A 6,565-nucleotide genomic window follows, 5' to 3' on the forward strand; every position below is an offset into this window, starting at 1 on the left:
TCGGATTGTACTATGTGTAGAGCGACTTGACTATCACAAAATAGCTTGACCGACTGTGGATGTTTTATTCCAAGATCATGCAAAATGTTCTGGAGCCAGGTGACCTCACAACAAACAGCTACCATAGAACGATATTCAGCCTCTGCACTTGAACGAAAGATGGTGGATTGCTTCTTGGTTTTCCAAGAAATGAGGGAACGTCCAAGGAAAACACAATAGTCTGTAGTTGACTTCTTTGTGTCTCGACACCGAGCCCAATTCGCATAACAAAAAGCATTCAATTGCAGTGACCTTGTGGATGGGAAAAAGATACCTTGTCCAGGTGTACTCTTAATGCAACGTAGAACTCGTTGTGCTGCTTCTAGATGTGGTACTCGAGGCTTATCCATGAATTGACTGAGGATATGAACAACATAAACCAAGTCTAGTCGTGTAATGGTCAAGTAAATCAATCGTCCAATAAGTCTTCGATAAGAAGAGGGGTTTTCAATGCAATCGCCTTCTTCCTTAAATTTTGCTCCATCGGAGAATTGGTAGGCTTCACTGCTAAGTACCCCATGTCTTCTAATATTTCAAGTGCATATTTCCTTTGTGAAATAGCAATCCCTCTTTTGGTTCGAGATATCTCTATACCCAGAAAATATTTCAAGTTGCCAAGATCTTTAAGCTTAAATTGTTGCATAAGATGAGCTTTGATTCCTTCAATTTCTTGTCGATCAGTGCCTGTCAGAATGATGTCGTCTACATAGACGAGGAGGGCAGTAAAGGAAGTACCATGATGTCGGACGAATAACGAATGATCTGACTTGGATTGAATGAAGTGTGCAAGGGTGAAGACTTTAGAGAGTTTGATGAACCACTAACGAAAAGCCTGCTTAAGTATAAAGACTTGTGAAGCTTGCATTCACGTGTTTCTCCCTTTGTTTGAAACTAGAAGGCAATGACATGTAAACATCTTCCTCCAGATCGCCGTGTAAGAAAGCATTGCTAACATCCAATTGTCGAAGGTGCCAATTCATGGAAGATGCAACAACTAGAAGTAAGCGTACAGTAACAAGCTTAGCAACTGGGGCAAACGTCTCACGATAATCAAAGCCTTCAATCTGACTATAACCTTTTGCGACCAAGCGTGCTTTATAACGCTCAACAGTGCCATCGGGCTTGAATTTGATCTTGTAGACCCATTTGCAACTTATGGGTTTCTTATTTGGAGGCAAAGGTTGAAATGACCATGTCTTATTATCATGAAGAGCACGAAGTTCTTCGTCCATGACAAGACGCCATTTTGGATCTTTGACGGCCTGGGCAAATGAGGTAGGCTCCTTAACAACTGAAATGGAAGTGGTAAAAGCACGATGGCTAGGAGATAATCTAGTATAAGTGAGAACATCAGACAAGGGATGAGGTATACCTTTGGAAGCAGCCAACATCGAGTGAGATGATGGTAGAGAGCGAGTAGGCAAAGAAGCTTCTGCATGATACTGTTGAAGGTAGCTGGGTGCTCTCGTGGGTCGTCGAATTCGGGTGTCAGGTATAGGAGAATTAGATGGGAAGTTAGTTTGTGCCGCGAGGGTAATGTATAAGGTCGCGACATGTGAAGGTGAGACCTGGTCACTGTGACACATGGAAATTGCGTCTGGAAGTGTAGTGTCGGGTAAAGTCGGTGATGTGGTGGTTGGTGGTGTCACAGTAGGAGAAGATGGCTCTGCGCCAACTGGATTTGGATTTGCTAACATTGTGGTAGGAAGTGTGAACACTGCATCAGGTAAATTGGCCAAGTTGGTTGGTTCCCAAGAATCGAGTGTGACAGATGGAGTCGAGATGGGGACAGCGAAAGCGTAAGGAAAGATATGTTCATGAAAGATAACATCCCGAGAGATGAAAATCTTTCCAGTGGCTAAATCGTATACTCGATAACCTTAGGTACCATAAGGATAACCGTGGAAGATGCAACGAAGGGAACGAGCATCAAATTTGCTTGGTTTTTGGTGATGGGTTGCAAAACATAGGCAACCGAAAACACGTAAATGATCATAAGTGGGTCTTTTGTGAAAGATTACCTCAAACGGTGTTTTACCAAGAAGGACAGGAGTTGGAATACGATTGACTAGGTGAGTGGCAGTAAGAATAGCATCACCTCAAAAGGTTTAAGGAAGATTGGCTTGGAAAAGTAAGGCACGAGCTACATTGAGTAGATGTCGATGTTTACGCTCAACAACTCCATTTTGTTGCGGGGCTGAGACACAAGTGGTTTGATGGATAATCCCTTTAGCTTGATATGTGTTTGGGATGGCAAATTCAGGGCCATTATCACTACGAATGATCTTAACGTTAGAATTAAATTGGGTCTCAACAAGCTTTATAAAAGTAAGCAAGCAATTTCTTGCTTCAGATTTTGTAAGCAGGAGATAAACCCATGTACATCGAGAAAAATTGTCTACGATAGTAAGAAAATATTTTGCCCCTTGTAAAGTTGGAACATGATAACCACCCCAAATATCGACATGAATTAACTCAAAACAAGACTTTGTATTAATAGAACTGGAATGAAAAGGTTGCCTAGTTTGTTTAGCAAGTAGACAAATTGAGCAATCATCAACTAAATGAGATTTAATAGAATCTGAATATAAAGAAATCCCTTGCAAGCTTTTATTAGAGAGATGACCAAGACGTTGGTACCAAAGGTGGGAATTTGATTGAGTGGTGATGGCAACGAAGGTGCTGCACCCAACATGCTTCGAAGCATCCAAATAGTAGAGTCCAGCTTGCTCAGTTCCCATCCCAATCGTCTTCCCCGAATGTTGGTCCTGCACAAAACAAAGGCGACTAGTAGTAAATGTTGCATAGCATGAAGAGGTTTGAGTCAATTTTGCTATAGATATTAAATTGAGCTTAAAGGAAGGAACACAAAGCACATTATAAAGGACCAGTTTACTAGTAAAGCGAATTGTCCCTATATGTGTTACTTGAGCAAGGGCATGATTTGGTAAATGGACATAAAGATTGGTGACGAGCATGCTAGTGGAGAAATAATGAGGTGAACAAACCATGTGATCAGTGGCTCCTGTGTCAAAAATCCATCGAATGACCTTACCAGATATGGGAGAGCTGGGAGGAGTACCTGAGAGGTTGCTTACTGTTGACACTTGATTGGCAACACTAACCGATTTAGTCTGATTAATGAGTTCAAACAGATCATGGTACTCTTCAACAGTAAGACTATAAGAGGAAGATGTCACTTTAGCTTTTTCAGATTTGAAATTCACATTGTGAGCCTTAGAAAGAAAGTTCGGAGTGCCTCTTTTATCCCTTTGAATGTTTGCTTGCTTGAGCTTCTGGCAAACATCAATGGTATGACCTTTGTAGCCACAATGATCACACTGGAGATGTTGTCGACAATTTTCAGCTTTATGTCCAACAAGGTTGCAGAGATCACATTTGAGATGTGAATTTCTTGATGAAAAATTCTTGCTGGAATTTGGCAGTCCATTTCTTACAGCAAAGGTAGCCGCGTCCAATGTTTTTCCAACTACCTATGAAGATGCATTTCGCTGCCTTTCATCTTGAATAATGAGAGAGAATACCTTGTACATAGGCGATGGGGGGCCCATGAGTAAAATCTGTCCTCGAGCCCCAGCATAAACAGGTTAAGCCTCATGAGAAATCAAATAGTGCGTTGTGTTTGTTGATATTCATGCAATTTCTTTGCTATGTCACCTTCACAAGGTGGAAGAGGACTTAGAGCATCCCACAACCCTTTTAGTTTTGTATAGTATTCACCAACACTCATGTCTCCTTGAACACACTCATGAATTTCCAGTTCGACATGGAAAAGTTGCACACTATTCGCATTAGAGAACTGTTCCTTTAATTCTCGCCAGATGTTGGATGCATTGTCATTGTACATCACGCTTCGAGCAATGCTTGGTGAAATGGTGTTAAGAATCCAACCTTTATCCAGCAGATTGCAGTGAGTCCATTGCTTGTATTCTCTGGTGAATGTTTGATAATGGAGCCATCCACAAAGCCATCCTTGCTCTTGGTGATAAGAGCCATGAGCATGACATGACTCCAAAGGGGATAGTTGTCCTGTGTCAATTGTTAAGTCACAAAGACCAAGCCCGGTTGGTCAGAATGATGGAGGAAAATAGGGTCACTTGGATCGTCATACACGTTGGTGGAGATCTTAACTGCCTCTGAAGCTTCAACATTGACTGCCATGGAAACTGGAAGGTATGGAAGCTTGGAATCGTGTGGGCTATGGGGATTTTAGAAGCTCTGGTACCATGTAAATTTCTGTGGAGCAGAGAAGCTGAATGAAAGAAAACGGTTCTGTATTTTCCACACATCAATTGGTCTGTACAATGAATATTTTATACAAGAGGAAAAGAATAATCCTATTGCTAACTATGGTAACTTTCCTAACTAGTGAAACTGATTTAGGAAAACTTATGGAGTATCAATTACAGAGAACAAAGAATTGATACGGACATTAAATGAAGATATTATGGAGAATCTGTAGCTGTAGGGTCTTGATTCTCAACATTTTTTTAAATAGCATTTCCTTTATTTTAACTAGAAATGGAGAACTTAGGATCTGGACTTTCGAATATCATTCAAATTTCAATTTTGAGTTAATTGTTGGGTAGCACTCAAATCGTAACTTACCTATTACGGACCTGACTCCTGTGTCCAATTGGCTCATTTTTGTAATTAGGTGACTTCGCGGAGTTTGGGGTGGTTCATAAGCATTAGAAAGAAAAAGTATGTGAGCCAGCCCAATGACTTCACGTACCATCTTCTAGCATGTTTGGGGGTAAGTGGATGTTGATACCATCGTTACAAGCACTTCGGAAAGTACTACTTGTATTTTGTTCAATTATAAACAAGAATTGTGTGGGTGACCTGTTTGACAATTTAAGAGGTTGTATGGGCAAGTATTTTAAGCAAGCCATACTTGCTTGAGCGAGAAAATTGTCACTCCAGTGCCGCTGAAATTCACACTTCAAAGTATTCTTGTTCCCTTAAGTGAGTTTGCATATTTGCCTAAAGCTTCTCGTATCCTTGAAATTATTTGTTGTAGAAGCCCGTTAGCAATTTCAAACCAAGAGGGTGCAAATATTATAGTAATGAAAGAGTTCCCTTTACGTGTTTCAAGCCCTCCATTTCCGGTTTTACCTCCTCTTTTGTTTGCGTTTCAGCCTCCTTTTCTAATTTTCGACAGTATGCAACTAGAAACTCGGTGGCTTAAGTTTTTATAAGCCTATGAGTCAAGCCTAAACTTAGCGATGTGGACTAAATTGGGATGGTTAACATAATTTGTAATTACATGCTAATTAGTGTATCACTTATGTTAGCTCAATGATGGGGAAATTAAATTTTAAGATTCTGTTTTTTTGTTACTTCTCTACAAGAAATGAAATAGTTCCCTTTCTTCAGGTGATTTGGCCACCTGCAGTTGTATATGCCTTTTGTAAATTTCATGATGTCCAAAATACCAAGAGAAACAAGACTGAATTAAAGAAGGTGATCGTTTTTGTACAAAACTGCAAATTCTTTATATTTTCTAGTTCTGTTTAAATTCGTGCATAAATATGTTATATTGTTGGTGCAGATAGTTTTGTCTTATGCATGGTATTATAAACTGAATCCAAAGAAACATAGATGAAATCATAGAATCGCAGATTACATCATAAACCCTAAATCACAACATCAAGGCTTAGATCTTTCAATCGAAGGCTCAGACCACACCCATTTAACCATCACAGAGGCACCGAGACTCAAAACGAACCCTCACAACCCAAACACACCAAGGTCACTTCACTGGACTCAAGAAATCAAACTGCCTACCTTCGGTCGATCACTCACACAAAGGAGAATCACACAAGAACACGATTATCACAAAGATAATCAACCAGAAATCTCACAAAGAGAAGGAGGAAGGGTCACACAGACAAAGGAACTCGAAGGTTCCAAACGGCAGAGAGAAAGAGAAAAACAGAAAGTGACGATCCAAGAGCCAAACAGGGAGTAAGGAAGATATTTATAGTAAATATCATCAACCGTTGATCAGCGGGTCAATCCAACGGTCCAAGAGCGACTAATGGTGTGTGGGCTGGATATTGGGCTCGGTTAAGTGGGCCTTCTAGGTATATATTTAATGGACCAAGTAATAAATCCAATTTGGGCCTTTTCATCATTGCCTAACAGTTGGACTGGATCAAATGGCATCACAGCCCAACAGATCTCCACCTTGATGCCAGTGATTATACAAGAAGCCTAATAAATGCAAAACACAATTTAAATGTCCTTCTCTAGAAGACAGCTTCCCAGCATTCTCAACAAGCATCAACTTTAGCACCTGTGCAGAACAAAACACTTAACCAGCATCAATGTTCAAAATTTGTAAACAAGACTTAAATTTGTTTAAAGGAATTACCTTAGTACCTACATCAGCTGGATTATACTGAGTTGCAATTTTCTCAAGTAATATGAGTTCTTTAGAAACAACATCTCTAATAAAATGCAACTTAACATCAATATGTTTTGTTCTTTCATGAAAAAC

The sequence above is a fragment of the Olea europaea genome, chromosome 7 (assembly GCF_002742605.1).
Source record: "Olea europaea var. sylvestris chromosome 7, O_europaea_v1, whole genome shotgun sequence".
Taxonomy (NCBI): Eukaryota; Viridiplantae; Streptophyta; class Magnoliopsida; order Lamiales; family Oleaceae; genus Olea; species Olea europaea.